Here is an 11,793-nt window from a genome sequence, read left to right on the forward strand (position 1 = left end):
GCCCATAAAATGGTTGGGTAGGTGGGGGCCTTGTCATATAATGAGACAGGGCCCAGCATCCGAAGTCCCTTTGCCCAATGCCTAGTGCAACTCTTCCATTCTTCCAAAATGAGGAGTTAATTTGAGCCGTTCGGTTCGTTTGGAACCGTCCGGTTTCACCGGTCCGACTGCTGGTTTAGGCGGTTCGTGACCGGTCTAATAGTTAAATGGTTCAATAGGGTGAATCGGACCGGAAAAGCGACCGGTCGACGGTTGAATCGATTAGACCGGCCGGTCCGGTCCGGTTTTTAAAACATTGGAGGTCAGTGTTCAAATGTGTGTGCTATATCTACCTTTAGGTCGAGGCCGCCTAGATATCAATAGTCATTTCCATAAAATTTCAAGGCTCATTCTCCTTACACACCATACCCTCAATACTAATAGAGGTTGTCGATTCATCCACAAGCTTATGATCAGACTTATCTATATTCCATTCTCTCTTAGCCTTACCATGCTGCTCAGGCTATTGATACACCTGTTGCATACTCCAAGTCTTGAGCATCTCAAACTCCGGTTACTTACGCTCTTAGACTATAGAGGTAGTTTTCCTAGTTGGGGATGCCATTGAGTCAACCCTTCAAGAAGCTTGCTGATGTCGGATTATTAGCAGCACTAGCTCCACACCCAATACCTTTGTTGATTCTCTCGAACTATAGATTGGATCTTCATTGGCTACACCATCAAAGTCTAAGGCATGACACAAATAGGTGCACGACTTTGACACATGCCATATAGGATTTGATAAATCAGGGTTCAGTGAACTTGGGATGCCAAGTGTCACCACAAACCCATTACCGACTCATTCCACTCATCCAATACCACCATCGATCGGAGGTGTCCACTTTATTGATCTTGATCAAGATGACTTTATTCACATGATGAGTTAGGAGGATCATGCACCAGAGCCTATAGTATTAGATGTGAGATCAAAGGTTGATGGGGTCACTTTGTGTACATTGTCTATCATACTATAGACCCTCAATTTTGTCCTCCTAGCACATGTCCTATTAGGCACTTGTTCGATACTTTACAACAATTCCCTGGTGGCCCATTACTACTTGCGTAGCCTATCTTTTCTAAACCTTAGGGACTTTGGTTGAGGGATTTATCTAACTCCATTGTGACTCTTGGCAGCCCTAATTTAGACTTAGGCCCATTAGGCACCACCTTAGGCCCACTTCGGCACCCTAGGCCCATTTAGGTACACTCGGCCTACTTAGGTTTACCTAGTCTTACTTAGGTCACTTAGGCACATTTCCAGAATAGGTCACTTGGACACTTCTTTTGGCATAGTCCACTTAGGCATGTTCTAGATTTTGGTTACTTCCTTTTTAAGATAGGATGAGTATTGGCTTGACTATATATTGCATGAAATGAATTTATTTATTTATTTTTTTTATTTTTGAGGGTTTGGGTTTGACTTTTAAATTTTTATGGTCCGTCACATTAATTTAATTTCTTGATTTTTTTTAATTGCATATGTCTAATATTTATTTTTATTACCCTTATCAATTTATTTGTTTATGTACTCACCTATTTATATATTCTTTAATTCCAATGAATTGACATCTTAGATTTTTTGTGGTATGTGATTTGATTTTCGGTTTGATTTTATTATATTTCCAAGCATAGGATTTTCTTATTTCCATTTTATTTTTTTAATTTTGCATGTCACTTGGAGCGGTCAAGGAGAGCGGGTCACAGCTGAGGAAGAGCAGCTCGCAAGGTGGAGGGACCTACATACATTCACAGAGAAGACAGAAACGGAAGCCACTGAGCCACTTTTTTTTTTTTTCTCTTTTTCTTTTCCTTTTTATTACTTCCATTTTTTCTTTAGATGAGATGGGTGCCTATTCTCGTTTTGATCCTATTTTATTCTCTCTATTCATTTCTCCTGGAATTACCCAACTCCTTCGCTCCATCTCTCTTTCTATTTCTCTCTCTAAAATCTTGGATCTATGCCGACTCCCAAAGCTCAGCCTTGGCCGACCGCCACCAGTGGAATGACCCCCGGCCACCACATCGCCATCGGACCAAGCTGTTCCGAATACATGTCATAAACGAAGCAATGTCATGGGTTTCTAGAAAGCGAGGAAATGGGAATCTGCGCCTCAAAGCCTCTGAAGCCGAATCCGTATGCCCCCGAGTCTTTGGAACCTTCTACAACCCCTGGAGTAGTCAGCAAGGATGAGGCGGAGGGGTCAGGGAAGCACTTGCCGATCTTTCCTTTCTACAGTCCCAATTCGACGCACTACCTTTCTTCCAAGAAGTCTCCGACATTGTGGAGCGCCAGCTCCACGCCACAGCGGTTCTTCAAGAGGCCGTTTCTGCCACCGTCTCTGGCGAAGCATATAAAGGCGCTGCTAGCCCGAAGGCAGGGAAAGAAGGTGGCCGCGATACCGGAGGGGGTGGATGAGGAGGCTGCGGCAGGAGGTTTGGATAAGAGTTTCGAGTCCTCGAAGCAGTTCACCAGTAGGTATGAGGTTGGCGAAGAAGTGGGGAGAGGACATTTTGGGTATACTTGTTCTGCTTGGTTCAAGAAACCAATGCCGAAGGGAAAAGAAGAATTCACAGCCACGCATTCGCCATTAGAAGAGAAGGGGAATATGAGTAGGGGTCCACCAGACAATGTTCTTTGGGTTGGCACGTTTCTTTTATTAAGTCAATTGAAATAGAAAGTGCCATTGGAAGTTTAGAAAGTGGGATCTCTTTTAAGGTTAGAAATACATCTCCAAAAAGGAAATAAAAATTTCCCATAGGAGTGGGCTGCCATATAAATAAGACAAAAGGAACAGAAAAAAAGGAGGGATTTTTTGGGGAGAGATCCAGACATAGAGCAGAGTTCTTCCAAAGAGGATAGGCACGGGATACTTTTTGGGTTTTTAGAGAGAACACACGGAATTTTGGAGGAGAGCGAGGGACTTCGGACGGAGATCGGGCTGTCACTTTGATCATCAAGAGAGTATTTTTTCAGACACAACACAGGTTAGTTTTCGTTTTCAATAGAGCATTCTCTTTAGTTTAGATTTTAGTTCGTTAGTTTAAGTAATTTTCATGATAAATTCTTTTGAACGTCAATTCGTACAATTTTTTTCATTTCATTTTTTTTTCATTTTTCTTAAATTAGATGTCTTTTTTTTTTTTGTGATTGCAATTCATTAGTTCCATGCTAGTTCATCTTAATTTATATGATAGTTTAATTAAAGTTTGTGTTTTTAATTCCAATTAGTTTAATTTTAATTTGTTTTTAGTTTAAATGCATTTGTTAATCTTAATTCTCTAGTTTAAATAATCATATTGAATAAAGTTTGTGTTTTTAATTCTAATTAGTTTAATTTTAATTTGTTTTTAGTTTAAATGCATTTGTTAATCTTAATTCTTTAGTTTAAATAATCATATTAAATAAAGTTTGTGTTTTTAATTCCAATTAGTTTGATTTTAATTTGTTTTTAGTTTAAATGCATTTGTTAATCTTAATTTTCTAGTTTAAATAATCATATTGAATAAAGTTTGTGTTTTTAATTCCAATTAGTTTAATTTTAATTTGTTTTTAGTTTAAATGCATTTGTTAATCTTAATTCTCTAGTTTAAATGATAATATTGAATAAAGTTTGTGTTATTAATTCCAATTAGTTTAATTTTAATTTGTTTTTAGTTTAAATGCATTTGTTAATCTTAATTCCCTAGTTTAAATAATCATATTGAATAAAGTTTGTGTTTTTAATTCCAATTAGTTTGATTTTAATTTGTTTTTAGTCTAAATGCATTTGTTAATCTTAATCCTTTAGTTTAAATAATCATATTGAATAAAGTTTGTGTTTTTAATTCCAATTAGTTTGATTTTAATTTATTTTTAGTTTAAATGCATTAGTTGATTTTAATTCTTTAGTTTAAATAATCACATGAAATAAAGTTTGTGTTTTTAATTCAAATTGGTTTGATCTTAATTTATTTTATAATTGGAACGAGTTCATGATTTTAATCAATTGTTTGATTAACCCTGTTAGATAAATTCCATGTTTTTAATTTCGACTTTAGTTTAGTTTTAATTTGCTGATTTATTTATTTGTTTTAGTTTAAATGTATTTGTATGTTCAATTTGATAATATAGCCAATCTTTTAGACGCTGATGTTTTTAATTCTAATTTAATCTAGTATTAATTATTTTTTAGTTTGAATGTGTTTGTGCATTTTTTATTTTAATCCATTTATATCCAATTTCGTAGTTGATTATAATTTTAGTTAATTAATTTAGTTAATTGTGTATTATTGTTTTCATTTTCCAAGTATGAAAATTTTAATTTTAATATATCAATACTCAATTTTAGTGTTTTTAGAGTTTTAGTTAATTAATCTAGTCAATCACATGTTATTATTTTCATATTTTGAGTTTGACACATTTCGGGTTTTGATCTATTAATATTTAGTTTGAGTTTTTAGGAGTTTTTGGATAGTCAATCTAGTTAATTGCATGTTATTGTTTTCATATTTTTAAGATTGCTAAACTTTGGTTTTTGATTTATCATATTTCATTAGAATGTTAATTTATTTTTATTGATCCCATGTTATTATCTCTATAGGTTTAGTTTGTTGGTTTTAATCCTTGATTGGTCTGTATCTTAATTCATGTGCTTCTCAAAATCAATATGTTAGTCTTGAATAATATTTTGATAGCTTGCTTGATTTAGAAGTCATTAGTTTGATGCCTTAGTGATTGTTGGTTAGACCCTTTTTTTTTGTAAGGCCATTGGAAACTCATGAAAGTTGGCCCTGTTCTCACCACTTTAGTTTGCTTGGATTGTCCAAAATTTCACTTTGTGAATTCGTTTTCTTATATTTTGCTCGGTATTTTATTTCTTATGTTTTTTTATTTTCACATTAATTCCCTTTATTTTAAAATCAAATGTTTTTCTCAAAAGATACCTTTGAAAATTTTATTTTTAAAAATATCATTTAGAGTCTTTAGAATCAAAATCTTTTTTTTTTCCTAAAAATAATATGCAACCATATCTTGATCGGTTCACATCCTTCTCAATTCTTAATGAAAATTTTGGTTTTGAACAAAACACGAATCAAAGCTTGTAGTCCCAAATAAATGGGACAATTCTAGGATAAATTCGTGTATATCGATTGGGGAATTGGTGAAACCCCCACATAAGAAAATCTTTTCAAAACTTATTTTTGCTACCACCCTTGCTATTTATTGTAATCATATTTACATTTTTCTTTTTTTTTAGGAATTATATAATACTTGATTATTTCATATACTCTGATCATTTTGCTATGCTAATTAAATATGCATGTTAGGATTTCTTATTTTATTATTTATTACCTAACCCCCCATGTCCTGAGGAAGCGTATTATGAGTTATCAATGCTATCCAGGTACGCCCCTTATCTCCTACCTTCTAAATTCTGTAAATATGATTGTCATTATGACTATGCCTATGTTTGATAGTACTTGGGTGTCTTGATATTTGTTACATTGTTCGATTGTTTATGATAAAGTGCATGTTGGGTGATATACTATTTAAACTAACCTTTGATGTTTTGTGATAATGTTTGAGAAGTGGTCCAGGTACGCACCCTAAATCTCCTTTATGATTTGTGATTGACTTTCTTGTTAGGCATGCTATTTTTTTGAAATCACCCAACCTACTTAAGTATTTATAATTAACCAATTAATTGCCACATTTCCTACAACTTAGTTAGTAGAGACCTTTATATGGCTTAGAAGAGTGCTACTTCCTAGAGATACCTTCCTAATAAGTAACCTGATCCCCGAACCCAGACTCGGGTTTTTCAAAGATATGCTTTCTCCAAAAATTATGAAGTTACTTTTTAAGGTTTTCTTTCTTATTTTTTTTCCCTTTAAAATAAAAATAAAATAAGTGGCGACTCCAACTTTAAAAAAAAAAAATAATTTTTCACTAAATAAAAGCGAGTCTTGCCGATTGAGTGGGGACACATGTGAGAAATGTGGGTCCACACATACCTTTTAGTTTGATCCCAAATAGACCTCCACTCCAATTTATCCCAGTTCATGACTTAGTTGTTGGCCACGATGCTATGGTTTTCTTTGTTTTGATGCCTTAAGATACTAATGAGATTATTGATCTAGATGTCCATATAGTCACTTGTGGTGAGAGAGTGACTCAACCTCCATTAGAAGAGACTAGACCATTTAAGGGCATAGGATCTAGAGATGTCGTGATACAAGAGCATGATGAGATGATGAGGTAGTTACAGAGTACACAGACTCGCATCTCTATCTAGAGTTTGCTAGCTTCTTCTACTACTCATAGAGATGCATTGATTAGGGCTCTAAGTCAGACCAGAGTTGAGTTTGTTATATCTCTAAACAGTTTGATTCACATGTTGATTACTGATAGAGCTACATGCATTGTATCATTGTATTCTCTGTTAATGACCTACCCTTGGAGGCCTAGATCATACCCTACCTTTATATATCATTATTGGTTGCTCAGGGCACCGAGTTCCATCTGTCCTATTGGACAATGGCTTCACCCTAAATGTGTGTCTTTTGGCTACTACTGTGGCACTTGGGTTTGGCTTGTCAAATTTTGAGCTATCTACGCAGTCTGTTAGAGCTTATGATAACACACAGACGGAGGTCTTTAACACATTGACACTTGAGCTACAGATTGGTCCAATTGTATTCTTCACAATATTTCAGGTTTTGAGGATACCTACATCCTTTAACTTGTTATTGGGCAAACCCTGGATTCATCGAGCTAGCACCATACCATCTTCCCTTCATCAGAAGGTGAAGTTCATACATGAGGACAGAGTCATTACCATATAGTCTAATGGAGATATTTCTTCATTCTCTGAGCCAGTTTTATAAATCAACCATAGTGAGGATGACTTATTTTTTACTGGTTTCACATTTGATGAGGTTTATATTGTGACTATTAAGAAGTCTCACAAAGATCATGTACCTTTGCCTTTTGATTTCCATAATGGCACCATTGTTTTGAGTATGATGAGAGACATGTTTTATCTTCCTGGTTTGGGATTGGGATAACAACAACATGGCATCAGTGAGTTTATAACTACTATGAGTCATGATACACCCTTCGGTTTAGGATATACACCTATAGAGGCAAACTATCAATACATAGCATATCTACACAGACAGAGGCTTAGAGCTCGGTTACTTCACATACCATTTGATTACCCACTCCAATCATGCATGATGGCTATGACATATTATTTTGTGAGTGCTTTTGAGATGACTTTGACATTGGAGGGTATTATTGGTAAATCTGATGGTGATCAACAAATTAAGGAACTTTTTCAATAGTTTCAGTTGACGGATATATTTCCTAGTACTTTCACCTCAGTAATGGTGGCTCATCCATCTCTAGATCATGCCAACATGATGTCACTTTGTTTTCATAAGGAGATAGGTAGCCAGGAGCCATTACTTCAACATCTAGACATATCTGATGGAGTTGACTTACCAAATGACTACCAGGATGAGATAGCTATGATGAGTTTGAGCTAGACATTTGATACCATTCAACTAGATTCTTCTACTCCAACTGCCACATCCAAGGCCTCTACCATCGAGATCTTCAACATTGTCCAGACTAGACCCATTTTAGATTTATTTGATGTTGATGTTTCTCTTATAGATGATATACTTGAGGGCACTATTAGCCCGATGGTGGTAGTGTCCGACTTTGTGGACTTATTCCATTCTTTTGATGTATTTTCGGGTTTTGTTTCATGTGTTGATGAAGTATTTACTGATTTTTCATATATGGACATAAGCATTTTTTAATATTTGCCTACTTCTCATGAGGATGTTACCGTACATGCACTTTGCTCATTTATGTCCTATGTATGTGATCTAGATGATGAGTCCATACCACATGATTTAAATGAGGGCTCTATTTTAGCTCTTGATTCCATTCCCATAGATTAGAGGGTTCACCTACTATAGGAGACACTAAGTTGATTTTGGCACACCAGATCAGCCCAGAGAATTGAAGATTGGATTGAGTTTGTCCACATATGAGAGAAATTGACTTGTGCAGCTACTTAGGACATACTTAGATGTCTTTGCATGGTCCTAAGGACATGCCTTCTATTGTTCAACATCGATTACAACTTTTGCCACATGTTAGACCAGTTAAGCAGAAGTTGAGGCGATTACACTCTCAGTGGAGTCTGAAGGTAAAAGGAGATTCAAAAATAGTTCAGTGTTGGATTTATATTAGTAGTAGAGTATCCTGAGTGGTTGACCAATGTCATCCTCGTTCCTAAGAAGGACAACAAAGTCAGAGTTTGTGTGAACTTTAGAGATCTCAACAAGGACAACGCTAAGAATGACTTTCCCTTATCTCACATTCATATGTTGGTCAATAACACAGTTAGTCATTCATTGTTATCCTTCATGGATGGGTTTTCAGGGTATAACCAGATCTTGATGGCTCTAGAGGACATGGAGAAGTCCGTTTTCATCATTGAGTGGGGTGTGTATTGTTATAGGGTGATGTCATTTGGGTTGAAGAACGTAGGGGCTACATATCAGAGAATGGAAACCATTTTTTTCCATGACATGAGCACCAGGATGTTCAAGTTTATATAAATGACATGATAGTGAAATCATAGGATAGAGCAGATCATTTAGTAGCCTTGGAGAGATTCTTTGAGAGGATCAGACAATTCAGATTGAGACTAAATCCCAAGAAATGTACCTTTGGAGTGACTTCTAGGAAATTATTGGGATATATGGTTAGTGAGAGAGGCATAAAGGCAGACTCGAAGAAAATTAGAGCCATTCTTGAGATGCCTACATTGAGGACCGAAAAAAAGATTGGGAGATTTCTTGGCAGGCTACAATGCATTAGTAGATTCATAGTTAGATTGATAAACATATGTGAGTCCATCTTCCGACTCTTAAGGAAGAACCACCTTACTATTTGGGATGATCATTGTCAGTGTGCCTTTGAGAGGATTAGAGAGTATTTGTTGTCCTCTCCAATTTTTGAACCCCCTACTCTAGGTCGACCTTCCTTTTGTATTTGTCTATCTTAGAGATAGCTTTGGGATGCATATTAACTTAGCTCGATGATCTAGTCAAAGAGCGAGCCATTTATTATTTGAGTAAGAGGATGCTAGAGTATGAGATGAGATACATTTTGATGGAGCACTTCTGCTTGGCATTGGTATGGGCTACCATGAGACTGAGACATTACATGACATAGTATTCAACACACTTGATATCTCGATTGGATCACTTGAGATATTTTTTTGATAGGCTTGCTTTACCTAGTAGATTGATGAGATGGCTAGTACTCATGACTGAGTTTGATATTCAATATGTTACTCAAAAGTCTATCAAAGGGAGTGTTTTTGCAGGTCACCTGGCTTCATTACTAGTTTCAGATAGTGGAGTTATAGATGATGATTTCCTTGATGAAGGGATTGTTATTGTGACTAGACTACCAGGTTGGTGTATGTACTTTAATGGTGCAGCCAACCCTTTTGGATAGGGGATAAGAGTATTTTTTATATCCCCTTATGGTGATCATATTCTGAGATCTGTTGTTTTGACATTCCCAAATCAATATCCTACCATGAACAATATAGTCAAGTACAAGGCTTGCATATTAGGATTGGAGACAGCTTTAGAGTTAGGTATTAGACAAATGGAAATATATAGGGACTCCAACTTGGTACTGAGACAAATTTAGGGCACCTAGAAGACTAGGGATGTGAAGCTCAGACATTATCATGCTTACTTAGAGCTACTGGTCAGGAGGTTCAAGGATTTAAGATACACCCATATGCCAAGAGCGCAAAACTAGTTTGTTGATGCCTTAGCTACCCTAACTTCTATGATTGACATTCTTATTTATGTTGTTATTTGTCCATTGGTGATAGAGTCGAGGATTGTGCCAGCATATTGTTATTTGATTGATGATGTAGAGATTCATGATGACTTTACTTGGTATTATGACATTTATCAGTTTCTCATATTCGACACATACCCTAAGGTAGCCACAACTAAGGATAAGAGAGCTTTGAGACAGTAGACCACCAGATTTGTGATATGTGATGAGACATTGTACAGACGATTAGCTAATGGCATGTTACTGTTATGTCTAGACCGTACCTCTATCGATAAAGTGATGAGAGAGGTTCATGTGAGAGTTTGTGGACGGCACATGGGAGGACATATAAGATCATGAGGACTGGATACTTTTGGTTGACCATGAAGACAGATTGCTACCAATTCATTCAGAGATGTCTAGGGCGTCAGATGCACAGTGATCTTATTTACACTCCACCTTTAAAGTTACATGCATTGACCTAATCGTGACATGTAGACCCTCTATTTTGTTCTACTAGCACATGTCCTATTACATGTCTGTTTGATACTTTATAATAATTCTCTGGTGACCCATTAGGCACCACCTTAGGCCCACTTTGGCACCCTAGGCGCATTTAGATGCACTTGACCCATTAGGTACACTCCTAGGTCACTTGACACATTTCTAATCACCCTACATCACTATTGTCCCACCGGCAGCTGCGACGACTCCCCTTTTTGGACGGCATGGGCAGCGTACATTTGGCCACCTTTGTCAGGACCACCCTAGCTCCGGGGTAGGTTTTTTATGATGTGAACCTTGTCGGAGATGGCATTTTGCCACCCCCACCGCACCATGCAGTAGCCACATTTTTTTTTGTTTATTTCTTCTTTTAATGTAAAAGTTTATTTATTTATTTATCTATTTTATTTATTTATTTATTATTTATTTCTCAAATAACTCTTTAAAATTCCATTTTTTTCAAATACTATTCTCAAATAGTTTTCCAAAGTTTCCAAGATTCCAAAATTTCAATTTAATTTTTTAAGATACCATTTCCAAGTAATTTCCAAAATTCCATAAGGGTTTATCTATGTTTTCAATTTAATATATTTTTTTTTACATAAGGGTTTATCTATGTTTTCAATTTTGAAGTTCTCTTTCCAAGTCCAGCAACAAAAGTAGTGTCCAACCTTAAAATGGGCATGTGTGGTATTGACGGGAGATGATAAGATGGAAATCATAACCATAGTCATGTTCTCTCTGTGTCTTTCTATCCTCTTCAATTAATTCATGAGCATAGATATTTTATTTAGTTTTTACATTTAGTTTATTTATAGTTTATTTAGTTTCTAAAATCCAATTAGCTAGATATTTTATTTGATTTTGTTTTTATATTTAAGTAGTTGAGTTTTGGAAATTTTTTATATTTTGTTAATAGAAATAGATATGAGGACTTAAAGGGTTTATATTTAGGTAGTGCTTGAACCAAGGAAAATGATAGTCCACTATCTTGACCCTATGCATCACAAACCATGTGAGGACTTAAAGGATATCGTAAACATGTAAGTTCTTCCTATTATTTTTCATAATGTTATTTTTAAATAAAAAAATACATTCACCTCAAACACATTTTTTTATTATTTATATATATTAAAACATATAACATTTACCTATTTTAAAAATGTACCCATTGAACTTATTTACATAGGGCTCTTCAAATATCTGCAAAGAAAACATCTAAGAGGGGAGCCATCTTAGCAACTAGTGCAGGTGACATCCAAAAATTTTTCTTTACACATTAGCTTATGCATTTGCACCATTTATATATGTGAGTACTAATGTTATTTTATAATTGATCGATTAGTGTCCAAGACAAGAAGGAGGGTTCGAATGTGGCTACTTTG

This window comes from Vitis vinifera, chromosome 18 (assembly GCF_030704535.1).
Source record: "Vitis vinifera cultivar Pinot Noir 40024 chromosome 18, ASM3070453v1".
NCBI lineage: Eukaryota > Viridiplantae > Streptophyta > Magnoliopsida > Vitales > Vitaceae > Vitis > Vitis vinifera.